Source organism: Propithecus coquereli, unplaced genomic scaffold, assembly GCF_000956105.1.
Source record: "Propithecus coquereli isolate 6110/MARCELLA unplaced genomic scaffold, Pcoq_1.0 Scaffold15, whole genome shotgun sequence".
NCBI lineage: Eukaryota > Metazoa > Chordata > Mammalia > Primates > Indriidae > Propithecus > Propithecus coquereli.
In genome coordinates this window covers 2955559-2983307 of record NW_012139413.1, presented here as the reverse complement: position 1 = coordinate 2983307, position 27749 = coordinate 2955559, and the positions used below count along the sequence as shown (strand labels likewise).

The 27749-nt window shown below is 37.9% G+C and overlaps 1 protein-coding gene across 3 annotated transcripts in view; it reads left to right on the top strand.

Moving 5' to 3' along the window:
* MECOM (MDS1 and EVI1 complex locus) overlaps window positions 1-27749 on the top strand; it is a 535815-nt gene that overhangs the window by 312972 nt on the left and 195094 nt on the right. The gene's annotated exons all lie outside the window — the stretch shown is intronic.

Here is a 27749-nt window from a genome sequence, read left to right as displayed (position 1 = left end):
TCCCTCCACCAAACCACACCGGTACACATTCCCCCCCCTGAAAAAAATCATCACTCTTCAAGCCTTTGCTCAGCTGCCTTCTCTTGCCTGTGACACATTTTCTGATCAGAGTGAACCAGTTAAATCAGATTAAAACTCTTTCGTATTCTAACGGTACTCTGTCTGCTTCATTTCATGGTTTACTTTTGATTTAGCGGTTCGTGATATTTTTTCTCCAGTAAGTTTTACCTCTTGACCATAGAACATATAGACTGTACATCCTTCTAGTGCCTCAGGTGTAAACATTCATTCATGGAATTACATTAGAGTGACTGCCTTGCTACCAACAAAAACACACCAGCACTGAAGCATAGACCCATCATCAGATCCCTCATGATAACGCTCACAATCACGAGTTATTTTCTGTTAAGTTATTTAGCCCCTCTGGGGCTATATATATATATATATATATATATATATATATATATATCACACCTAGCACAGAACCTGGACAGTAATATATGCTCACGAAAGGACAGCTGTTTTCCTATCACTTGATCAGAATTTATCCACCATTTTTAGCCTATGTCTTCTTGTAATAACAAAGCCCAAACAAAATCTCCAACAAAACAACTTCCTTTGATGTTGTTCAAAATTTCAAAATAAATATGTGGCCAATAAAAAAGAAAGAAAATATACTGAATTACAATATTGACTGTGCTTTTCAAACTACACTTATTCCCTAGAGAAATATGAGGACATTTTCTCAAAAGTGAATGTCACAGGTTTTTCTGTTGGTGGACAATCCCATTCCCGTCCTTCCCTCCTCTTATACCACAATAATCAGTGCACTGAACTGAAATCTCTCAGAGAACGGGGTGCAATTGCCTTTAGAAATGTGTCTAGAGCTCAGGAAAGTGTTAACCTTTAATTACTGTCTTACCCTGACCAACTATGCCTCTACTCAGATCCCATTCTCTCCTCCCTCCTCAGGGATCTTGCCCCATCAATTTTTTCTTTCCATCTTCAGCATCACTTTTTATCTTTAGGATCATCAGATTTTCCCATTGGCCTGGGATAGTCCTAGTTTATTCCTATTGTCCCAGCATAATTGTCAATGGCATTCACTCTCACTCTCAAAAATGTCTGGTTTGGATGATGTATTATATGGTTCTCCTATTTATATCTGACCTTGACCTTCAGCCATACAAATGCTCAAATTCTCCCATACTAAAGATATCCAACAGAAGCACATGTTCTAAAACCCGCCCCCAATTCTGTATTTCTTTCTCCTTTTCTTCATAGTCACACAGTCACACTGTCTAGATCCACTGTCTTCATTTCCTTACCTGCTGTCATTCCTCTAGAAAATCGCCTTATCTCCATCATTTTTCTTATGCTGCTGTAGCCAAGGTCATCCTGTGACCTCCTATTTCTAAATCCTTTAGACATGTGATGGGATCTGGTTAGGTGATTTACAAGCTCCTTATCCAGCCCTAATAAGATGCTATACATTTGAATTATTTCTTGACTCTCATCTTGTTAACAAGTCAGTTAATTTGTTGAGGTTTCATCACCCAAGCACCCATTGTCACGTTACATATGTTGTCTCTTTTAGTTCACGCAACAGCCTCTGAGGTAGGTATCATTTTCTCACTTTACACATAGGGCAGAAGAGAGATTCAATAATTTTCCCACTTTCTCATAGCTAGTAAATGATAGAGCTGAGATTCTAATTTCCAAAATAGACCCTGTTATTTTTCCACTACACTATTCTATCTCTCTTCTTCCCAAACTGATGTTAACACCTGTTTCCATATGACCAATTCATTATAGGTACTAAAAACTGGTGAGCTGATTTTTTAAAATTATGTCTATTCTGAAAATTAGACCCACTAAGGGTTAGTCACTGTCCTGTGGAATATACCTAGGAGTGGTGACAGTTGCAGATATTTAAACCAGGGATAAGGGAAGTAGCTGCTGCTGTATAAGCGGTGAGTTTCTGGACTTCAGTAAAATAAACCAGGATTTTGTTTCTTGAAGTAATTATACTCTGGAGAGAGGAAAGAAGGATGGAGACAATTATGAATGACCTTGCATCTCTGAGCTGTTGAGAACTTCTGGATCAGTGGCTGATGTTTTCATAGCCTTTTCAAGTGAAACCTTTCAGTGAAGTCTCAAGCCACAGACCACCAGTTGACAAAAGGAATTTTTTCAAGGATATTAACCCTAATTTGAGTGCTGTATAATGATTGTCATATTAAAAGAAAAAAAATCTCCAACTACATTTTCTAATGCTGTCTAACCTTTCTGAAAACTCAGAGTTTTAAAATTTTTTTAGTATCGTTGAATTTTTTTGAGTGTTATCATTTCAGTGATTTGTTTAACTTTCATGCAAGAGTTGGCAGGGAGTTTCCATAAAGCAAATACAACTCTCCTAACAAGCCTAAGCCAGTAATACTGTTGATACTACTCAGACTCTCATCCGTGGGCTTTGTTTTTCTGGGGTCCATAATTAGTGAAGAAAACTGTTGAATAAACTCTCTGTAAGGTCCCTTACACTGGGAAAAAGTTAAGTTCATTACTGTATCTCTGGGATCGTGCCTTTTTGACCTTATTTACTAAACATTGTGATTGCCAATATCATGAGAGTTCTAAGCTAGATAGATGTAAATGAAAAATGATGGGTAGGATTTTTTTGTGATTAATGAAAATGTAATAATGAAGACTTGATTTAAATTATATTTCTTTTAAGTGGAATTATATTTCTTTTAAGTTTGACATGTGAATGCACATGAGACCTCCTGTCTGTGATATTTTTGTCCTGTGCCTCCTTTCACAGAGCCACAGACACAATATAAAATCATCAAACTTTGTTGACGTGACTGCCTCCACCTCAAATGCATTTCATTCATGCAATCACAAGATTTTTGGTTTGTTGAGGCATCCTGAGAAACTTAAAAGTTTTTTTTCTCTTTTCTAAAATACTGAGACTGTTTAGTATCTGGGTGTTTTTGGCAGCCAGTTTGTGGACATTGTCTTCTCATTTAGGGTCACCACCTTTTTGCAAGATGTGTGTGTGTGGGGGTGGGGAGCCTAGCTCTTCTGTGTTGTTTTTGAGCTGTATATTTACTTAGCAACTTCATTCTCTGAGTAGTTGTTGAAAGAATAGAAGTTTGTAAATTATACAACACTAAACCGTGGATGCCATCCATGGCTTGTAGCCCAGACCCTGTCAAATGGTTTTCTATTTTCAGGCCTGGCTTTAAACATTATTGTGAATTACAGAAGCATTAGCATTTCTCAATTTAAATGTATGATTTTTTAATTAGTTTCTAAAACTCTAATTTTAATGGAGAAAGCACAAGCTTTTGTTACATATGTTGGGAAAATGATTATTGACCAAAGAACAAAAGACCTTAGTCTTCAATATTTGGGTTCATGTTTGACTTTACCTGTATGTTAGGCAATTTTTGATGCTATGAAGCTATGTCTTTGAATAGCATCTAGTGATGACATATGTCTATACCAAACATCATAAATTGATTTCAGTTCCTATGCTCATTCTCATCTGTTGTTAATGACTGTCTAGAGTAACTGTGTTGTGAAGTATTCTGAGGCTCTATTCAGGCTTGGTGTTAATGTATTGAGGTCACATGGTAACAATTGATACTGAGGCTGGAGGGAAACATGTTAATATATGGTCATGAATTTATTATTCCTGATACGTACACTCCCAGAAAATGTTGTCCAAAGACCTAACAGGCAAAGACACACAAGGCTCTTAGCTTTTTGATAATTTTTCTTCTAGCCATCAATAAGATGGTTGAATTTGTCTCTTTCCCATCATCCTTTCTGCTAAAGAAGGAGGCAAAACATCTCTGGAAAGGTTTCTGTGTACTTTATCCTCAATTCATGAGCACAACTGCATTTTAAAAAGAATAAACAGATATATCCAAATGAAGTGTCAAAAGAGCCAAACAGGACAGTGTGAGGCTTGGATGAGTGTCTGGGTCCCATCTGTTTCACATTCAGGTCCCTGAGGTCAGGGAGTGCAGGGCTGATCCTGGTGGCTCCCCTGCCGTCCTTCTCGGTTTTCCTCTCGACTTGGCTTGGGAGGGACGGGAGATGTAGCAAAGCCCTGTCAGCTGGCTCAGAATCCATCCTGGGCTGCATATCCTGATTGCAAAAGCAGCATGGGTGGATTCGGGTTTGAGGATCAGCAATCTCACTCACCCTGTGTCTTGTCAGGTTACTCAGGGCCCCAATTTCCCCTTTTGTAAAATGAGGATAATAGTAGGCATCATGAGGAATTGAAGGCATAATGACCATGGAAGCTCCGCATAGTGTTTTTCACATAGTAAGTACTTAATAAATGTGGCCTGTTGTTACACTTCATGAATATTCATAAATATTTAGAGGAATAAGGGTTAAGTATTAATATAAATATTCCAGAATGCTTCAGTTTCCTTATAGAATTTCTAAACTCCCGTCAGTGCTTTTTAAGCATTTTTTTTATTGCCTTAAAGATAATATCCTTCCTTCTGATCTTCTCTTTGCATTTTCCTCTCTATCCATTTCTTCCACGAATGCTTGCTTTTTCTTTCTCCCATCTCCTCTTCCCTAGTTCCCATTGTCTCTGTTTTATTCTCTTCTTTCTCCTTTTCTTATCTTTCCCCATTTCCTTCTTGAACGTGTTTTATTGTCCTCTCTCCGTTCTCTTCTCATTTTTTCTTCTCACACTTTCTATCAAAAAGTAGTTGTGAACATTAGTAAGGCAATAAAAATGAGTGTAAAAATAAATTGGAAAAGAGTTATTTTAACTTATTAAATAGCAATTTTAATTAACTGGTGACATTGGTGTTGTCGCCTTGGAGCAGAGCATGGACTAAGGTATAACCTATGAATGACACATGTGATAAAAATCCCCTTTCTCTTAACTCGTCCAGTCTCTAGAGATAAATGGTCATGGATGAACTGATATTTGAGTTCATTTATTCCTTTGTCTATGAACAAGTGTTAAATATGTGCCAGCTACTGTGCAGTTTGTGGGGAAGATGATTACTGTGCAATGTGGTCAGTCCATGCTTGCCCCAGTCTAGGAAGTGATCTGTAAAATGACTGTGGGATGAGTGGCCAGAGAAGAGAAGTGAATGAGGGGGTGCTGGCCTGCTGCAGAGGACAAGGGAGGAGAAGGCTGTGGATATTCTAGGAAACTATAGCTAATTGTATACAGCAAATCACAGGGTACAAGAAGTCATAAGGAGAAGGGACTGGGTCATAAAGAACCTTACATTCTGAATTAGTTAGGTTATGTTAGGATGTAGTAGCATATAGACCCCAAAAGTTCTGTGGCTTAATAAAATGGAAGTTTATTTCTTGATCAGTGATTGCCTTGGTTGATTGTCCTGGTTCAGCAGTCTTAACCAGTTAGTCATAGCCCATCATTTATGAGCACTCTTTTGCATGTAATCTTATCTCTCTTGCTTCTCAACTGGCCAGTCCCAAGCCTTAGTTAAATCTAATTCTCCACCCACTCTGCCTCTGCATCTCTTCTAAAGAACTATTTTGTATCTTCTTCTATTTCCCTTAACCCCTCTTCACTATTAGCTGATAACAAATAGCCATATCTGTTATTTCACTGAGAGGCTAGATTAGGATGAGAATATCCACAGGATACATCACCAAACTGACCAAGCCTCCTGTACCTGTCCCCTCTCGTTCTGCCTTCTCTCCTGTCACTCTGTCTTTGCTCCAATCTAAGGTGAATTCTATTCTGTGTGCACTGAATCCTGTCCTCTCCCACCTACCTGCAGACGTACTCCAGCAATGCTGCCCTCTCTCTGCAGCAGCATCAGATTTCCTCTTCCGCTTGATCATTTCCATCAATGTATAAACACGCAGTGCTATCTTCCATCTTTAAAAACAAACCTCTCTTGACCCCACTTAACTCTCCAGTTATTGCATTATTTCCATGTTCCTCTTTAGAGAAAAACACTGTAATCCACACTTTCTCTTTTTCTCCCATTCTCATCTCACATCACCAAAGAGAGTCTCTTGTTAAGGCCATCAGTAATTGCCGTAACGCCAAATCCAGTGGTCAATCCTCAGGCCTCATTTTACTCAATTAATTTTTAGAATTTGACTCAGTTAATCATCTCCTCCTTTTGAAAAACTCTAGTTGCTTGATTTCCTGTAAACCATTCAACTATATTTCTCTTCTTATCTCAACAGTTGCTCCCAAATCGCTTTTGCTAGTTCCTTGTCCTCTTTCCACCCTTTTTTGAGTATTGGAGCACCCAGAGGTTAAGTACTTAGGTCTCTTCTCATCTCTGTCCATACTCACTCTCTAGGGCAGTGATCTCTTCCAATGTCACAGATTCAAATGCCAGTCCTACACAGATGACGCCCAAATTTTTACCTCAGTCCTAGACCTCTCCCTTCAACTCTAGCCTTGGAGATCCAACTTCCAGGTGACATCTCCATGTGGATGACTAATAGGCATCTCAATATTAACACCTGAAAAATTGACCTCTTGCTTTTTTTCATCTCTCCCCAAACCTGCTCCTTCTACAGTCTTCCTCATTCGATCAGGTGCTCAGGTCAAAAAAACTTGTAGTCATCCTTGCCTCTTGTCATTGTCTCACATCTACATCAAATCACATCAGTTCATTTATTAAAATATATTTGGAGTCTATCTGCTTCTTGCCACCTCCACTACTCTGGTCAAAATCACATCATCTCCTTCCAAATGAATGCAGTGAATACTTGGCTGGTCTCCTTGCTTCCTCCTTTGTTGTACCATAATCTGCTCTCCACATTGCAGCCAAGGTAACTGATTAAAAACATAAGTCAGTTCAAAACTCTCCAATGGCTTCCCAACTCAGAGTGAAAGGCAAAGTGCTCACAAAGCCCCACGTGATCTGGTCCCAGCTCCCCTCTGACCTCACCTCTTACCGCCTACTCCTGTCTACTCAGCCACAGCAGCCACCTCGCTTCTCAGACACTTCAAGCAGTTCCTATGTCTAGGTCTCTGAGTTAATAATGTTTTAAGTGAATATTTCATTTTAAACCATGGAATCAACTTTTCCTGAATCACAGTCTGTTCTTTTCTTTTCTTGCCACCTGCAAAATTCATGGAAAACGTTATGAGTTTGCCTTTCAGTAAAGCGTTTCTTAGTGTTTCTTAGTGTTCTTAGTATTTCATTGCTCTCCATACTTGTCCAGTTCCCATTTTCAATTTAGGGAAATATAATTTGTGAAAAACAAAAAAAAAAAGTACAGAAAAAAGTAAAATGTAAAAGAAACACTTTTTTCTTTAAGGCTTTTGACTTGATCAAAAAGACCAGGAACCAGATGAAGCTGTTTCCTGTATTATGTAAACTGTGTCTAAAGAAGAAATATGCTGGCAGTGTACAGGAAAGCATGGCATTGTTTCTAGTGCCATTTGACATTTCTTGCGCTATAAAGCGATTGATATGTGCACTACAAGTTAATCATTTGGGGAATTGTTTTTGATTTTGCTTAGATAGGTGTAGTATTCAAATTTTAAGACAGTTATTCAAAATTGGGGTATTTTCAGCCATTTGTTTATTTTGAGAGAAAGCCTCATTTAAAGAATGTCTTATTGTAGTTGGTTATTTTGGGGTTTTCTTTGTGTGTGTGGTTTTTTTTCTTTCTTTTTTTTTTGAGACAGAATCTCACTCTGTTGCCCTGGCTAGGGTGCAGTGGTGTTATTGTAGCTCACTGTAACCTCAAACTCATGGGCTCAAGCAATCTTCATGCCTCAGCCTGGGACTACAGGCGTGGGTCACCATACCTGGCTAATTTTTCTATTTCTTTGTGGAGATAGGGTCTCTCTCTTGCTCTTGAGCTACCATGCCTGGCATGTATTAATAGTTGGTTATTTTGAACTGTCCATGATTTTTGTATAAACTCACCACACTTTTCCCACATTGTATCATAATGTGAGCCTTATTATTCATTTTCCTGATAAATATTTTCCTTTCCTAAGGCAAAGGTGGCAATTTACTTGTACTAACTGATATAACTAAATGTACTTATTATCCAATGCAAAAGCTCTCTGATGTGCCAGACATGCCTGAGAACTTATATACTGAGCTCTTTTTTTAGATTCATCGTGAAGAATAACATTAGAACATGATACAACTGCCACTGCCACAGCATGTGAGAAATAGTAGCATGGTTGGCAAAAATGTAATATCTGTTTTCCCATGGCTTTCGTGCTTGGATATTACTATATCTTTTCAATCAGATGTCTCCCTTTATAATTTAATTTATCATTTAGTTGGTAATTTTGTTGTGTCTACTGCATGCAGAGCCCTAGGATAGGGTCTGTAAGTCATATACAGAAGTGTAGGCTCTGATCCTACCCTCAAGCAGTTTAAAAGCCTTTTAGGAAAACAAGCCATGAGAAACAGAATATAGCTGTCTGTTAGGAAGAAAAAAGAGAAGTACCTTAAGACTGAAAAAGAGAACAGGTCATCGTGCGTGTGTGTGTGTGTGTGTGTGTGTGTGTGTGCGCGCACATTATAAGTAACTAATGCTGAGGAGATTGTAGATCAGACACTTATTAACTGCTTGTGGAAAAGGCATTGAAAGCTGAGCTGAACAATTATAAATATAGGCTTCTAAACAACAGTGACAACAATAGACACACCCACAAACAAAATACACAGCAAAAATCCTTATTAGGCAATTCTCTAGGAAATCACTAAATGGTATCATAGTGACTTTCCAGAATTAATGGGACTTTCCAAAATGTTTATGGTAATTTGAAGGATTAGTTTATTTGATGGCACAAATTGCTACAAAAGTATTAGGTTGAGACACATGAAATTGCCATTTTGTAGGTCATAAAGGGTTGCATATCAGCAAGTTCATATGATTGACCTAATATAAGTGATTGGAAGGCAGAGAGTGTGTGTTTTTACTTTGTACAGCCTGGTGCCTAGCACATATGGTAGGTGCCCAGCCATGGACTGAATGAACTGAATGTTGGACTAAATGTTGGTGTGTGTTAATATGTGACATGTGAAGAAGAATTATGGATATTTTTCTAATTGAGGAAAAAATGTCTTTAATCTTATGAAGACATAGTGTTATTATAAAATTAATTGCAGAATTGCTCAAGTGAATCCTATGAGTGCTTGGGTAATTTTTAGTAGTTACAGAAAGTTAGGAAATACTAGGTGTATTAATGGTTTTTCAATGAATAGAAAAAAGCAAAAGGCTCTGAGGCCCCTCCTGACCCATGTTTGGAATGGCCTCTTCTCCTGGCTCTGAGGTATCCTGTTCTGAAATGTTTGGTTTTGCTTTGGAGTGATCATAATGGCTGCTTCTCAGGCTCTTTATAGAATCACATAGTTTGACAGGGGTCTGTGGATGTCATCAAGCTCACACCCTCACTTTGCAAGTGAGGAAACTGAGGCTCAAGGTGGCTAAATGACTTGGCCTAGTTGTTAGACATGTGGTAGCACAATGGGAAGTGAGACTCAAGTTCCTGACTCAGGTCGATACTTCATTCCTTACACCATGATGCTCCAACAGGAATTGCCCCAAACTGTGGTAGCAGTGATTATATGAGCCTAGGACGTGATTTGAGGCAGATATGGAAACAAAGCCAATTCCATTATTTGTAATGAAAAGCTGTAGGAATCCTGATAATAAAGAGAAGATATATTTCCTGTTCAGTCTACATCAGACAGCTTTCTGTTCCCCTGTATATGTAACTGTCATTAATATCCAGACAAAGTTAATTCTTTAAAGATAGGGCTGGGAAAAAAATAACAGTATGAAGATATACATAGTTTATGCCTTGTAAATATTATTTAATATATTTTGAATGATTTTATAAAATTTTCTGATTATTTTTAGAAGATAAAAATGTATATGCAAACATATTTTCACATTGGCTTTTGAGATTACTTTAAAATTTTTGTAATTTAAACTTGCATATGTCATAGAAGCCATTTAATTTTTCATCAAAAGAATGTACTGCTGCCTTGTTTAAGGTACTGTTACTCATAATTCCCTTTTATATCATTTTTCCTAGGTCTTGCATGTTTGTAGAGTCCAGTTTCAGGGGAATTCCTTTGGTAGTCTTCATTGAGTGTCAGCAAAAGATGTTATTTTTGGCTTCTGTCCTGATTAACCCAGACGTTTCAATGTGTGTTATGATGGGTTATTTGATGGATAGTCACCTGTACCCTGTGATCAACTAAAACTTGGCCACTAGAGTTAAAACTTAGTGGTGGAATGTCATAATTTCCCATCTTTTGTTTGATTAATACTTCCTTTTGAGATCTAAAAGGGAAATGTCTGGAAGTGTCCTTCGATGTACAGCTACAGTCAGGATGAGAAGGAAGACCTGTCTTTTATGGGGAGAGAATTCAAAGTTGATTATAACAAGCTCCCTCAGGGCAAAGCAATAGACACCTCCCCTTTTTAAAAGGAAAGGAGAAATAAACACTTTGCTCACACTTAAAAGTGTTTTTTCCTAACATTTTATTGACTTAAATGCCTTTATTTAGGTTAAAAAAATAGCATATGCAAAAGAATAAGTAAAAGAAAATTCTTAAGTGACAAATGACAAACGAATTTATTTGAAATGCATAAAGTTGTATAAGGTAGTTTTAGATTTGTAAGTATACTGCTGTAAGATGTCATGTCAAAATATGTAATTCTTATTTGCCCTTTATTTTTGAAGAGTGGATAGAATATTCATTATGCCTGGAGCAGCCCTTGTGTATAAAACCATGACATTCTTTAACATATAGAATTACTTAAGGACCTTACTTTCTCACTTTTTTTGGAGAGAGGGGATTTCTTTTAATTCCTAATTTATATAATGTGTCTCACTGTATCTGTAAATATCAATATTCAGGAAAAGCCCCAATGTTTACACACAAAGTATTAATTGATTCACTATATTTAGTATTTATGGAGCCCTGAATATTGAGTACCTCTTCTAATTGACCTGACTTACCAGCTACAGAATAGTAAAATAAATAGGCACAGTGCTTGCTCTCCTGGAGTTTATCATCTAGTAAACGAGACAGTCAGGGAGCAAGTAAATCAATTGACATGTAATTACAACTTGTGATCATTTTGCTAAATAAGCGGTAGAGGAGAAGCTACCACGCTGTGAAATGACAGTGAAAGAGGGACTAGGAGGATATGGAAGAAAGGGAAGAGTGGTCTAGCTAAAGTAAGGAGTGTGAGTAAATACCTGAGGCAGGAAAGAATTTGTTTAATTCATGAAACCAAAAAAGGCCATAGAGTAGATCATCGTGAGTGGGGAGGAATGTGAAAGGAGATGAGAGTGGAGAAGTAGCAGGGTCTGGTCCTGCTGGGCTCAGGGACCAGGGTAAAATGTTTGCATCTTGTTCCAGTTGCAAGGGGGCATCACAAACCAGTAGCAATGATTACCTACAGGGGTGGGAGGGAACTAGGGAGATGAGAAACAAGGATGGTAGGGAGGCTTCTTACTGTTTATCTTTTCATGCTGTTTGCTTATTTAGAAATATTTGAATTTATTATCTATTAATAGTTTTAAATTTAAAAAGTTTTAATGGAAGCCATTTACAGTTATAAGTAAGGATGTATCTTAATATGACCCTGCTTTTAAAAGATGACTCTGGGGCATTCGTGAGGGGAATAGATTGGTTGGGGCAAGATTAGAAGAGAAAGATGGCAGCATGCACCAGGGCAGTGATGATGCAGCTGCGACTGGAGTAATGGCAGTGGGTTGCAGATGAGGTTATTAGAGATTTATTTGGGAGGGAGAAAGAAAGTGTACGAATTATTGATAAGATGTTGGGGGTAAAGGAGTGGGAGGGAAACTAAGGTAATTGTTTGAGCAATAGAGCCATGTCCCATGATACAGAACATCAAGAGAGGAACCAGTTTTGGAGAAATTTTTTTAAATGGTAAACTTGGTATGGCTGTGGAACACCAAAAAGGTGCTACCAAGTGCACAGTGGGACATGAGTCTGCACCTAAAGAAGAGGTTTAGGTTGGAGATAAGAGTTTGAGAGTCAGCAACTTGCATATGATATTTAAAGCTTTGATAGTAGAAGGGACTCTTTAGAGAGCATAAAGGAGAAGAAGGCAAAGGACTAAGACCTAGGCCTTGTCCACATCATGAGGGTGAGAAAGAAGAAGAAATCCTTCAGGAAGATGGAGAGGTACAGCCAGAGCAGCAGGAGGAAAACCAGGACAGTGAGATGCTTCATTATCTGCGAGTGTTTCAAGAAGGACAAAAATCCAGGAGCCTCTAGCTCTAGTCTGTATTCTGCCACTTCTTTTCTTTTTCTATTTCATATAGTTCATCTAATTTCTTTGAATTTTTCCTTCTTTATCTGGAGAGTGGCACTAATCTGTCTTATCTATTACACAGGCTTAAGATGGGCAATGTTGAGAATATCAGTTGAATTAATGTTTTTTGGTACATATTAATCTATAAAAATCTGTTGTGCTTATTGTACAATATTCTGCCATAATTATACAAAGACAGATGATGTACATGATTTTTTTATTACCTTGATAATGCTTCCCTTTAAACGACTCTGCACTAGTAGCACAAAAGAAGTTTAAATCAGAATTATGTTAGCAAGTAATATTGAATTAATATATTTACTTGAATGGAGGGGTAGCAATTTGAATAGATATATTTATAAAAGGAAAATCTTTAACCAAACTACAGTATATTGTTTGAAATCAAGATACATTTTTCTATATTATCGTTGTTAACAACTAATGTATGTCTAGGTGGAGAGACAGCCTCATAATTGTGGTCATTATAGGGTTAAAATGCTGAGTTAAAGTAAGTCATTGGGAAGGAAAAAAAAAAAAAAACCTTTACACAACTTTGTTAAAACAAGAACAAAGAGTCCATGGAAAGCACCAGGTGTGACAGGGAAAAGATAAGAAACAAACTCTTCTGTGTACATATCACTCTTAGATTATTTAATGACTCGAAAGATGACCTCCACTGAAAGGTGTGGCATGAAAGTGAGCATGAAACAGAACACTAATCATATATTTCAGCAACTCTGATTTCCAGTGGGCTGGGCCTTGGCGCTGACAGTCAACGTGTCCATTGTGAGACAGGTTTATTTCTTGCATAAGTTTACCATTATCTTGGAAGCTCTGGTTACTGGCAAGGCACCTCTGCCTGCTGCCCTCCATGTTTTTTCTTTCTTTCTTTTTTCCGCCACTGTGGAACTTAGATATCTGGTTTGACTTCTGAACTGCTTTGGGCTTTCTCATGTTGTGATTTTGTTCCAGAGCCCACAATTAAGTAATCATTTATTAGTCCTTGCCGTGTAATTGAGATGCAGGTTATCGTTCCCCTTGGCTTTTGCGATGACTTGTTGCACCTACCTTTTCCACCTCCTTATATCATGAGATTAAAGCGCTGAGTGAGCTCAAGTAATGTAATAAAATCTGGAATTAATTAACTGCACTGAAGATGATTATATTATGAATTAAGTAGCTCCTTCTCACGGCATGCTGTAACTACCACAATAAATAAATGCATAAAAATGCAGTTTTCAGGGGGTTTAATTTTCAAAAGAGCTTTCGCTAATTCTATTAATATTTATTGAGTCCTATCAGTACCTATTGTATATAACCTCATTTATTCTGATTGGAAATGTCTTTCCTTTCACAGTAATGTAAATTTACTGGTGATAGAATAAAGAAATCTTAAGCTCCCCACACCCCAAAGACCTAATTGTCATGAATGTTTGCTGAGCATCAACAATGAACCAGGAACCTTAGCATGGTGCCTGGCACATAGAAGGGACTTGGTACAAGCTTCAGGAGACAATTTGTCTGGGAAAAGAGATATCTAATTATAAAAACTAACCATAAGATAACATTTTCAGAGACAAAGTAGAGGCAATTACAAAGAGATATAGAAGCAGGAAAAAAGTACACCAAACTTATGTTTATAGTCAGCCAAATAAATAAGGGCTTTTTAAATTATTTTACATTTGACACCAGGGTAACAAAATGTTTTCAAAGTTATCTGAATTTTTAGGTGCCTGATTGGAGTGATAGAAAATATTCTATCCAATGTTGCTTCAAATACACTGCTGCTTTATCTTCTGTGTGGCTCAGTAATGCTTATGTTTAGAATATGAGGAAAGTATTTTGACTTCTGAGTAGTTTAGCAGCTTATAAATGTGGCCTTAGGTCCAAGGATGGTGTGTTTCATCACCATTAATTCACATTAGACCATTTATATTAAATTTACATTTTCATGCATTTCATTACTTGTCAATTGGCTCCATCCAGAAGTCATTAAGGTTGGAAGAACAGGAGCTGAGGATATATAAAATTTTTTTAGGCATGTTGGTTTGGCTGAATTATTCTTATAGGAACAAAAGACAAAATAAGTCAACACTAAAATTGATTTTTTATATTAAATCATCAACTGAACAGATATCAAGGCTGTCACTACATGCACAACTGAATTGACTATTGTAAGTATTTTCTGAGCCCAAAACTATGGTGATTATTTGATTCAACTGATTCACTGGGGGTGGGAAGATTGGAAAACTCCTCCAGAACCTATCTCTCATGCATGAGGGGTGATGACATTGCTTCCATTGAGCGAACATAAAAGCAACTTCATTTTTTTTTTTAAAGCCACTACATTTTTTGTGGCTCTTCACAGGAGTTCTTGTGACCCTCTCTAGATAGCCAGCGGTGTCTGATCTCATTGTTTAGAAGCTCATCCTTTTCCTCCTGAGAAGGAACTGTTTATTTAGCATTTGGCCAGCATAGCCAAGAGGAGAGAGAAGAAAAGGAAAAAACCAAACTAAACCAATAAACAAAATCATTTAGTGATTTGGGACAGTGAGGGAAAATTACAGAGAGAGAGGTGCATAAAACTCCCAGTTCACTGGATTTATGATGTTAGAAACAGATTTGGCTCTTTGATTATTTGAAAAATTAAAGGGGTTAGACAAAATCAGAGTTGCAGTCTCACAGCCTATGGGCTGCTTCTGGCTAATACAGTGTCCAGAAAAGAAAAAAAGAAATTGGGTTTGAATGCTTTACGTAGGCTATGTGCTTTTAGTTCCACCAAGACCTCACTCTCCCTGTTACCTTACACCTGACTCTTCACATTTTTATGCTACAGCCCTGCCACTTAGGTCCCAGAGATCGCAACACCTGTGCAAATGACCTCTAGTGTGTCTTTCGCCTCTACTGTTTTATGAATCTTAGGCCAGGCACAGAGTTGGCATTTAGTAAACGTGTTGAATGAATGGATGAATAATACAGATACATGTATCTGTTTGAAGTTGGTTTAGCCATGTGTTCCATGAGTGCAATTTTCTGAAAATGCTATCAATGTGTGTCATTATATGGAAGGGAAAGAATGGTAAGGAACTTTCTTGGGAACTTTTTTGTGGGAAGTGGGAAAGTTAGAGTTTTGATGACATTACAGATTATTGGCTTGGAATTTGTTGATAATATGGAAAATAATTTCTTCTTTCCTGTCTTTTACTAGAAATCTAACATTTATAAGTATCTCTTGCTCATACTTGTAAGTATCCTGTTATCCATGTATTTAATTCAGATTTCTATTTAACCTTCTCCTTCCCACCATTCTTATCCCCATCAGAACAAATTATTCATCAAGCTGATTGGTGACATAATTTGGTTACTGTTGTTTTTTACATGACTTTTTTTGGCGATCATTGTCTTAGAAAGGAATAATGTGTGGAAGAGTAGTTGAGTACATATCACTTCTCTTCAAAGAAGTATCAAAGATATGAAACTAATTTGAAAGAGGACTCCTCAGTGTGTTCGGGTTTTGGCTCTCTTTAAAATTTTAAAAAAATCTGTTAGGTCAGTTAATTGGAATCCTATTGAATCCAAAATATTACACTTTTTTTACTTCATGTTTTTTCACAGCTTCCTATTGATTCAAAAAATATTCATTCTATTCATTCTTTCAATCAATATTTACCAAGTACCCATCATATGCTAAATGGTTGAATTCACCAGATTTCTCTTTCCTTCAGTTTAGCAAAATCAACAAAAGGAAACACAGAGGCAAATAGGATTGGCCACGTGAAGCACGCCCCACCATTCTCACAGCAGTCGGTGTCGCCACCAGGGTTGCTGGTCCTCAGCTTGGCTGTGGGCAGGGTGTGTGAACTCTGCCAGGGACCACTGATTGTCTTCTGTTACCTAACATCGTGCTACGTTTCAAACAGGACTCGATGCATGGATTTGTTTCTTCCTTTTCTCTTACCTGTCTTAAACCCACAGATACAGATTACGCATGTTCAAGTTCAGCACTTATCGTGGAGTGTCTAGTACCTCCCTATCCTTGATTATGCTTAAAGAGGCAAGGTAGCGTAACTCTCTTCACATTTCACATCCTAGAGAGAGCATTTTACAGCAGTCCCTGACATTTGGACAGGCATGTAGCCACTGAAAACCCTTGTCTAACGTCTCCTAGAATAAGCGCAGTCTTCTGAACATTGTCTGGGTATTTAAACAAGCTGTGCTGATGTAGTTCTAAGCCACCTTCCTTTTGTTGCCGTATTGATTTCTACAGAACTAACTGTACATAAAAGAGTCCTGTGTTTGGGGTTTATGAATTTCACAGAACAGTTAGGCTATAAATGAGGAAGTTGTTCATAAGTTTCTCCTTGGTATTATTTTTAATAATATAAATCCTATAACACACTCTATTTGATTAAAATTAGTGAAAACTGTCATCAAAATTAGTGTATCTTTTAAATATCAGAAGCATCTTACCTCTTGGTCATTATGCTATATTGATTTTCCTAGAGTAATGGGGAAGAATTTAATTTAGTTTAAAATATGAATAATGTTCACACCTGCAAACCATTATTCTGCCTCCTTAAATTTCAGAGCCTAATTCACATCATCTTACATTTCATTGCTTTGTTTGGGGATGGTGTTGAAAAAGTAAAATCATAGGACGTGCCACTATTGTTGATTCTAAGTGAAAAGCCATAGGCTATCAACACTGCTAGTGCTTATTCTCTGCATTAGGATAGAAAAAATAAAATACATATTTTCTCCCAACTTTCCCTAGAGTGGATTGGGTGGCATCTTACTTCACATGATACGAGTCCTACATTTTCCTTCTAGTCAGAGCTCTGTATTCCTGTAATCACTTTGTCAACTTTAAGAGGGAGAGGAAAATGTTTTGATTGGAAGAAAAAAAATCTATTCAGATTAGACATAATCTAGTCAGACACTCACCTTGTGCAGCTGTTTCCGTTTCAGAGAATATCACAACATTGTGTAGAATGATGATGAGCTATGTGATTACCTAACAGAACCACAGCAAGGTTTAATTAATTCCACATTAACCAACACGGTAACATGTTAAACAACAAAAGCTGTGGTTAAGGTTTGAATATGGAACCCACAGAGCAGTTAAAAAGAAAGAGAGCTAAGAAAGAATCCTTCAAGTTAATTCATTAACTAGTGACAGCGCAAGGAACAGAAGTAAAAGTTCATGTCTTAGTTTAGGGCCACTTATTGGGCAAAGCTTTGACAAATCATCATATAACCCAACAAGGTGTTGGAGTGGCTATAAAAGCTAATAGAACCCCAGGCTCCACTATAGAAGTACAGTGACCTGATTTCATGGGGGTAATGGTTAGCTCTGGTGTACTCGCCTCTGGTTCCAGCCTGTTTGGGTTATTGTCTTCATTTTGGTACACTATGTTTTGAGAGATATTCGTGAACTGGAGAGCTTCTAAAAAACATGCACAGAGATAGCAAGAGGTGAAAAGATCATGCCAGTGAAGGGATGATTTGTGAAGTGAAGGACCTGGGGATATTTTGAGAAGAGAAGACTTCGAAGGAATATGAGCACTGGTTTCAAATATTTAAAGGGCTGTCATGTAGTAGCATGGCTAGACTTCTTCATTGTTGTGTAAGCAGACATAGAATTAAGACTGTGAATCTAAAACTCTAAGAGGGTATAGAACATTTTAACAATTAGAAGTGTTTTGAGTCAATTGGGTTAACTTAAAAAGTTGTGAGTTAGTGTAATCATAGATATTTAACAGATGCTGCAAACTTATTCATTTACAAATAAGTTTTCTATTTGAATGATTTATGAGAGGACATCATCTAAGAGCTTCTCATTCTAAGACCCTAAAGCTTCTAACTTAGCATGTAAATTTTGATTCTTTGATATAAAATATAGTCCTTTTTTCTTATCGTGAGAGCAGAAATTCAGTCTTTAGTGGCTTGCATTCTCTTTTTTAACAGAGTCAAATCTGTAAGTATGATAGTGGGCTGGGCTGCTTTAAAACAAAGGTTATGACTTCATGGCAATAGGCTGAGGGCCAGGAGATAATGATCTTATGCAGACATAAATCTGAAACACTCCATCGAAATGTTGAAAAATATTATCAGAGTGCATTCACAGTTAGGGCTCACCTCTTACGCAGAGCACAAACAATGGGTCTCTTAATTTTTGCGAGGTTTTTATGGGGGACTCATGGCTTTGTTGTGTGTGGAGGGGAGTGGAGTAGAAAGGAAGGTGAAATGGTGTGGAAGGAATCAAGAATCAATAGCTTTGTGACATTTGAAATACATATCCATATTTATGCTGAAAATTTTTTTCTGGCTCATTTTTAAGAAAAAATTGTGTGATTTAATTTATTTTTACATTTGATTTCTTTGTGGGCTAGATAGCAGAAGACCAAACAGCATCAGGACTCAAGGTACATTACCCATAAAAAAATATATAGGTATGCTAATGAATACACAATCTGAATGAAAATATGGTCATTAAAATTCCCATAGTGGCTAAGCAGTGTGCTGGTATATGTGGAGTGGGGCTGTTGATTCAGCAAGTTCTGCAGAGAAAGGCTCTGTGGATCAGATTCTGAGTTCTTGGGGACTTTGAGATGAGGTCTGGTTTGACTGTGGTGAACTTTACTTTGAAAGATCTTGAATGATTTGCCCAAGGACAAGCTGCTAGTAAATGGCACAGTGGTGACTCAAACCCAAATCCAGTGACCTAATCTTATATTCCAGGTCTAATTATTTACTTAGTTTTATCCCATGAATATTTTGATCCTGGTGGAATTGGTGAGGAAGGAACAGCAACCACAGCCTAGGCGAGAAAAATCATGAGATGCCCTGGCGTAGGTGTGCCGGGTGGGGAGTTGTGGCCCCACCTCTTTGCCTCAGTTTGGGCAGCAGGTTTATAGTCTCTCTTCTCACTGGGAGAGCTACTTTTTGAACCATTACCCATCTGTCTGCAATAAACCGGCCTCCTCAGTGTGGTGTCTTGGGGCCTAATCCTTGAGTAATGATTATAGATGGAAAGTGTCTCTGAGGCAATTCCTACTGAGAACTAGGAGTCCTAGGAAGGATCTATTTATTAAAAATCAGCCAACAGCAATTTTCTCTTTAACTGTCGTCTTTGAGTCTTTGCTCCTTAAATATTCATGAAACCTGCAGTGATTTAAGATTAAAGATCTCCACAAGATAAGTAGTTCCTGGAATCTTATATCCATGGTGGTATCTGGATTCGTTCCTAAGTTTCCCCTGTAATAGTTTGAAATCCCTTTGCAAAGCTTGTATTGCTTTCATTTACTGAAAATGAACAATGCTGAGGCAGGGCCCAAAGGACATTAAAACCCCATTATAGTTCACTTCCTGAAACCGTGGATTTGGTCATCCTACAGGTAAAATCACTTCCCTCTGTGTACAGGGAAGTGTAGTGTTTCCTTCTCAGCGCAGCTGCAATGTCTCTAAAGTAGTGTCTTTACTAAGTGTTTATTGAATGAATAAATAAATTTAGATAATTCCATGCCTCAAGTCTTCTTGTTGTGATTAAATTTGATTCTTAGAAGAGAGATGGAATCTATGTGACATAATCCATTATAATAAGTATCTTTAAATCATTACAGTACCCTTGGGCCAAATTCAATCTTTGATTTTGATTAAATACTAACTTTTGATTAAATTAAATTAAATATTACAATGATAGCATAAGGAGATATATAAAGAGAGAAACATTTCATATTTGTCTTCATATTGATAACATTTGAAATTATATGTATTAGAGAAGTATTTTGGTATGTATTTCCATCCATTTTACACTTTGTATAGTAGGTGGCATATAAATTCGGATACAATGAGGTTAATCCACCCCTTAAGTAAAAGATGTTTTTATAACACACAGATTTTTTCAAGAAGGAAATTGGTTCTTCTCCCACCCTCTGAATTGCTCTTTATTAAAAAGAAAAGTGTTTGTTCAGTTTTATTTCTCCCAATGTTGGATGATAGTATTGCTGTGGATGATGTATAATCAGTTTTTATGGGTGATGTTCGCACAAGAGGTGTGGTTTGGAAGTGAACAAGTTACTCTGTGATATTCAAAGTTCTCACGTTGTGGTGTTAGACACTTCTCTTACTCTGTTTTTGTTTGTGGTTTCAAATCATAAGGACCTCATGTAAAATTTGTTTCAAGCATTTGAGATGATAATGAGCTCTTTCAAATATTAGTTGAAACCCTCCAGAGGGTTTGTGCATTTGCCATTAGGAAGAATTCCTATGACAACATAGCAGTCTTGTTGCTCTCTGACTTTGTTTTTCTGAAGTATTCCTTCCTCTTAAGCTGGTCAGTCAAGATAGTCATTAAAGTTAACATTGAGATGTCAAAAGCTGATTTTTTAAAGTATGAGTATCAACGGCATTTGAGTCATCAAGGAGATACCTCAAGCTGAACGATGCAGTAGGTTCTTGACCTATCTCAGTGTTATTGCTTCCGTTAAAAAAAATCAGTTGTAACAAACAAGGCAAAACAACTTTAGATGGTCAATAGGATTTTTAATTGCAAAGATTTCCTCTGACGTGAGTGTTAATGAATGTCAAAGCAATAACATAAAAAGACATTACTTGTTTAATGATTGATAGAATAAGAAAAACACAAGGCCTTTTGTCAGATAAATGACTACTGTTTGGTGTTCCTTTACCTCAGGAGTATCAAAAGTGATCTCAAGATAGGCAATAATGGCCCGGGAGCTGAGGCAGCAAGTCATAATATAGTCTGTTATATAATAACCAAAGCAGGAAAGCTAATTAATGTGTATCACTGCACTTGTTTTCTCACATGGCAACTTTGACATTACTTTAGCATTTTTGGTTTGTTTGAATCCTTTGTTAAAACTTTCTATTTCCAAAGACTTTAAATTAACATATAAAATTTTATGGGACTGGCTTTGTATATCTACAGTACAGGTGTATAACTAAAGAAAATTTAAATATTGCTCCAAATTGTTGGAAGAGAACAGCTGGTAGTTTGGTTTTATACAGATGATGCCGTGACACTGATCTGTAACATGAAAGGACAGTGGTGACATCTAACAATTACAAAGTAATAGTCACCATTGAGTTTTGTTTTTCTAAACGATAGTTTATACCTCCGGGGTGTCCAATATTTGCTCTGACATGCTCTCAGCATACTAAAAGAATTAATGGTTACACATAATCCATATGATTAAAATCAACTTTGCTCCATGTGTTGCCAGTATGAGAAGCACCGTAGGTCAGTTCTCATGTTCATGTCAGGCAAAATACCTTTAAGTTTCAAAAGTGCTCAGTCGATTCTTGTTGATTATTTATTTTCCTGACTCCATTATTGCTCTCATTCCATTACTTCTTTGTGAATCAAGTCACTTTTTGGTTCTTGTAATTGTCTCTAGGAAAAGCTATAAGCAATACTAGAATGAGTTTTAGGGGAACTAGGCATAGATTTCAGTTGAAAATGCTGCCAACTTGGCTAACTGCTATTTGCTCGGAATGCCACGTATCCACTGATGGTCTACAAAGAACTTGTATGGATGTAATCTTGCTGGCAAATCCACAATACAAAGTATTTGTAGTTTCTTAAGGAGAAAGTTTATTGCAGCTCTTGAGGGACCATGAGAAGAAAGCCTTCCTTCTGTGTCCTCCAGCCTGCTGCGGAGAATATTTCTTTGGCATTTTCACTCTCGCTCCGGCTCACTGTGTTCTCCACAGATCCAGGAGTGTTGCAGGATGCCCCTTGTCTGTCCTGCTGATTTTCTCGTGTCCTGCCTGAAAATTTAACCTAAGATCATTGCTGTGAGCAAGGGGGCAACGACTTATGAGTCCCACAGCTGGAGGAGAGGGGGGCGAGGGGCACCACATACTGCTGGGGAGGGGTCTGTGTGGGTCAGGCCAGAAAAGTGGCTGAAAATGGCCAGGCTCAGGTTTCATTTCCCTCCTCACTCTCCAGGTGCTTAACTTAGTGGAACCTATTCCTGAGTGCTGAAAGTGTTTTTACCTGAACAGAGTGTTGTTGAATCAGGCCAAGCAAGGTTAGTTGGTTCGAATGGACAAAACCAATATAATGTATTACTGTTACGGGAGAGCTGAAAGGCCTGAAAAGGAAAAAAATCTCAATTTTTTCCCCCACTCCTCCACGGGTGTGTTTGTGGTTGTAGTACTTGTTTGCTATCCTCTTCGTGCAGTCATTTGTAGAGGTCTGTGAAAAGGTGTCTTCACTTTTTTGCTTTGTGTCATTTTGGTGAAGGTAGAGACCAGCACAGGGAATATCTCAGGTAGAATTCACCCAGAAACTGAGTGTTTATTTGACTCCAAGGAGAAGAAGAAACGAAGCTTTCTCCAGTTATTTGAGTATAAACAACACTGATGTTCAAACCTTAAAACAATTTGAGAGAATGCTGCTGGTTCATTTTATCATACTACAATGTTGGTTTTAAGGCATAATGAAAATATTTTCTGTAAGTACTATGAGATCCATACAATAAAGTATTTTAATTCATTTAAAGAATCTTAACTTTCATATACTATCACATTGCATTTTGAAAGTGATGTACTTTTAATGCATTTTTCACAATTATACTTAATCATCTGAGACATTTCTGATACTACTTTATAATTTTAGGATAGTAGATTCAACTCAACTCTTTAAAAAATTTAGGTACATTGAAATTTGGGTATGCTGCCACCAGGTGGTGGCAAATCCTTTGAGTCATGTGTTATTGTAATTTAAAAGGTTTTTTTTTAACCCTTTTAACCCTTTTTAACCCTTTTAAGTAAAGGCAGTAAAAATCTTTCTTTAAAAAAATGTCTTACTCAGAAGCCCAATATATAAAATAGACAGAAGTCAACCAAGTTATTATGACGAAGTGGGGTAGGAGTCTCAAAGCCAAATGTCTATGCCCACCTTTTTCTTCTGGTGACCCTCAGGAACCTCAGGAACACAGTTTGAAAATCCCCATTTCAATTATAATGTGCATATTTTATCTGACATTATGATAAGAAGCATTTTTTAAATTAAAAAAACTAAGCACTCACGCCTGTAGTCCTAGCACTCTGGGAGGCAGAGGCAGGAGGATCATTGAGCTCAGGAGTTCAGGACCAGCCTGAGCAAGAGCAAGACCTTGTCTCTACTAAAAATAGAAAAAAAAATTAGCCAGTCAACTAAAAATAGAAACAAAAAATTAGCCAGGCATGGTGGCGCATGCCTGTAGTCCCAGCTACTTCAGAGGCAAAGGCAGGAGGATCACTTGAGCCCAAGAGTTTGAGGTTGCTGTGAGCTAGGCTGATGCCATGGCACTCACTCTAGCCTGGGCAGCAAAAAAGACTCTGTCTCAAAAAAACCCTAAAACAAACAAACAAACAAACAAACAAAAAACTAAGCAATAGAAAAGGTAGTCTTCTAGAGCAGGAAGAAAGACTGGGACAGCACTTCTTAGAGCCACATGAAGGAGAAAGAGGATGCTTTTGGATCAGGAGCCAATGTGGTACGATGAGAGAAGCAGACCTGGGCAAGAGCATAAATATTAACCCAGACTGCCAAGAACCCTGTCCAAACAGATCAAGCTCTGTTTGGGCAGAGTTAGGACATACAGAAGATTCTGGAAGAACTAGGGTAGGAGTATGTGATTGTCCTGAGAGTCAATGACTGGCCAAACTTCTTCAGATTTTTTTCTTTTTTTTTAATTTTACTATTGAATTTTATTTCCATTATTGTGATATTAACGCATTTGAGTATATATCTGTGTGAATATACATAGATATTTTAGATACAATCTTTTTGCTTTATTTCTTTTCTTTTTTATTTCAGAACATTATGAGGGTACAAACATTTTGGATACATAAATTACTTTTGTACAGTCTGAGTCAAAGTTGTGTGTCCATCACCCAGATAGTCTGCATTGTGCCCATTAGGTGTGAATTTCCCCATCCCCTCCACCATCCTCCCACCTGCTTGATTTCTGTTGAATTTTACTACCATATGTACACATGAGTGTTGATCATTTAGTTCCAATTTAATAATGAGTACATGTGGTGTTTTTGTTTTTCCATTCTTGCGATACTTCACTTAGGAGGATGGCCTCCAGTTCTATCCAGGTTGTTTCAAAAGGTATTTAGTTCACCATTTTTTATGGCGGAGTAATACTCCATATATATATGACATTTTCGTAATCCACTCATATATCGATGGGTACTTGGGTTGTTTCCACATCTTTGCAACTGTGAATTGTACTGCTATAAACATTTAAGTGCAAGTGTCTTTTTTATAAAATGTCTTTTTTTCCTTTGGGTAAATACCTAGTAGTGGGATTGCTGGATCAAATGGTAGTTCTACTTTTAGTTCTTTAAGGTATCTCCATACTACTTTCCATAGAGTTTGTACTAGTTTGTGTCACACCAACAGTGTATAAGTGTTCCTTTCTCTCTGCATCCAAGCCAGCATCTGTTGTTTTGGGACTTTTTGGTAAAATCCGTTCTCACTGGTGTTAGGTGATATCTCACTGTGGTTTTGACTTGTATTTCCCTGATGATTAGAGATGTTGAGCATTTTTTCATATGTTTATTGCCCACTAGTCTGTCTTCTTTTGAAAAGCTTCTGTTCATGACTTTTGCCCACTTTTTAATGGGGTTGTTTGATATTTTCTTGATTTGCTTCAGTTCTCTATAGATTCTGATTATTAGCCCTTTATTGGTTGTATACCATGCAAATATTTTCTCCCATTCTGTAGGTTGTCTATTCTCTCTATTGATTGTTATCTTCAGGTTTTTAGACTTGTCATTATCCAATTAACTCCCTAAAGCTGGGGCTGGGATCCCAGAGTGCTAGGTCATCATCTTCCAGACTATCAAGCCCCAAGCTGTCTTTTTTCTGTTTTTCTAGTGTCTTCTCTTTCATGTGACTAGAGAAGATAGCCACAGAACAAACTGCCTCGCCACCTGTCTACCTACTTCCCTGCAATGAGGGTGTTTGAGCAGAAACCAGGCTACTGCTGCTGCCCCTCTTGGCTATACCTTGGCTAACATTTTTACTTTGTCTGTGATCTTACACCACCTCTCTCTCAAATGATCAATACCTATTTAAAAGCAATGCTTTTTTTTCTGTCCTTGGCTAACTGTCCCCTGAAAACGCCTGCCTATAGAAATTGCAAAGTCTCCCAGAAACTATTTTTCTAAAAAATTCTTTTCTCTCAAAATATGTTTAAATAACAAACGTAATGCAACCTTCAAACGGAGTAGATAAGTATGGTAATATAACTATCCTACAATACAGAAAACTGAGATCTTGGAGGGTTAAATGGAAAAAAATGAAACAAAATCCCCTAAAAACAACAACAAAAAAACCCTCACCCACCAACCAACCCAAATCCCCAACAAATAGTTAATAATAAACCAATAAAAAACTAGGATGTCTCAAATCATATAATTGTTCTAAGAAGTGTATGTATATAATCTACATGCAGTAAGGAGTTTCTAGTTGACATTGGTGACCAAGGTTAGGAAGAGTAAAAGCTCAATGATGAGGTAAAATGACGGGAAATGCAAGAATGTATTCAAATAGCCCAGAGCCCTTCAGGCTGAAGTCTCCACCAGAGGACAGCCATCAACTTACTTCAGTGACTCTCACCTGTTAGCTGGGGCTGGACATTGTAGATTAGATTGGGTGGTAATCCATGAGAATGTCAATTCATTGATTCAACAAATACAGTATGAGTACCTACTACGTTCCAGGCACTGTTCTGGAGTCTAGAGAAACTCCATACCTTCATGGAGCTTATTACACAATGAACACAGAAACAAGTAAATATGTAATGTTCATAATGATAAGTGCTGTAAAGAAGAATGAAGATCAAGAAGGGGACAGAGAGTAAAGGAAGCATGGTAGCACGCAGAAGGGTTGGTACTCAAGAGAGGGGTCAGGAACAGCCCCTCAAAGAGGGGACATTTAAGCAGAGCCTAGGAGGGAATGAAAGAGTGAGCCATGGGGACAGTTCAGGAAGAGCATTCCAGGCTAAGGGAAGAATAACAAGGTCAAAGAGGCTGAAGAAGGAGCAAGCTTGATGTTTCAAAGAACCAGAAGGCCAACCACACAAGGCTGGAGTGGATGAATGAGGGGAGAGTGGTGAGATCAGAGAGGTGGAGCCTCAAAGGCTGCAGTAAGGAGTTTGGATGAGTGTGATGTGAGGCCAGAGAGGGTCCCGACTGCTGTGCGATGGGTAGACCGTGGGGTGAGCATGGAAGCATGCAGGCGAGTTAGGAGCCTTCTCTGGAATTCTAGGAGAGTGACAATGATATCTTGGACTAGCAAGCACTGCTCATGCCAAGTACTTTTCTAGCTGACTCTCTGCACACTTTATCGGTTTGTTTTACCTGTCCCCTCCCGGGACAGTTATTTAAAAGACAAATGTCAGCCACTCTTTTGCTGGTCACGGAGGTACCTACTGTTGGTTATAGGGTGGCCTGGCGCTGATCTCTTGGCCAAGTCATTTCACCTCACTGAGCTTAGGTGGTCCACACTGGGTCCTTTCTCAGGTCTGACATCCTCTGAGTCCTAATATTAGTGATTGAACCTTAATGAGCTTCACCACCCAAGATGACCACAGGGGTAATGGAAATCATTAGAATGTCCCACATGCCTCTGAATTGAATATAATTTGATCCAGATCTTCTTCCATTCCCTGGGAGCCTGAAAACATTCTGCAATACCCAAATTCAGATCTTCAATCTATTAGACTGATTTGGGGAACTCTGATGACAAGAATTGTCATTGTGGAGAGTAGGCCCCGCCAGAAGCTCCCCTCCCCTTCCCATACCCAGCTCTCACACACTTCACCCTTGTGGCCCTCAAAGGGGCCCTGTGAGTCTTTTTAGAGCCCTCCTTGATGATCACTTGGATCTGACTTTGAGGATCTGGGACATACACTTGGACTTGCCTGCATCTCCTAGGATTAGCCTGCAGAGAGTTCACAGTAGGACTCTGGCGTCTTCTTCAGAAAACAGAATATAACAGGACCCAAACAAACTGTAACCATGAGTTTCAGGAAGGAAAAGACTGCCGCAGCCTTTGGTCCTTGCACAGTGAACAAATGTTGCTTCGATCTCTATCCGTTCGATCTCTCTAAAATACAAAACATCAAACTAGTTGCCAGGGCATTTGTAGTCCAGGATAAGGGTCATCTTTCATGCCTCATACACAAAATTTAGACAATAAATTTAAAAATGTGAATCTGTTGAAAGAAGTATCAGCTCTTGAGTTTTTACCTAAAGTATGTGGCTCCCTCTGGCATTAGTCACATGATCAGACTCTGCAGATTAGGCTACCTAGTCTTCAATTAGTCTTCTCTAATTTAGACATAGAATCTACAACCTGATGTGAAACATGCAGAATAGTGATCTCCAGCCAAAACAAAGCA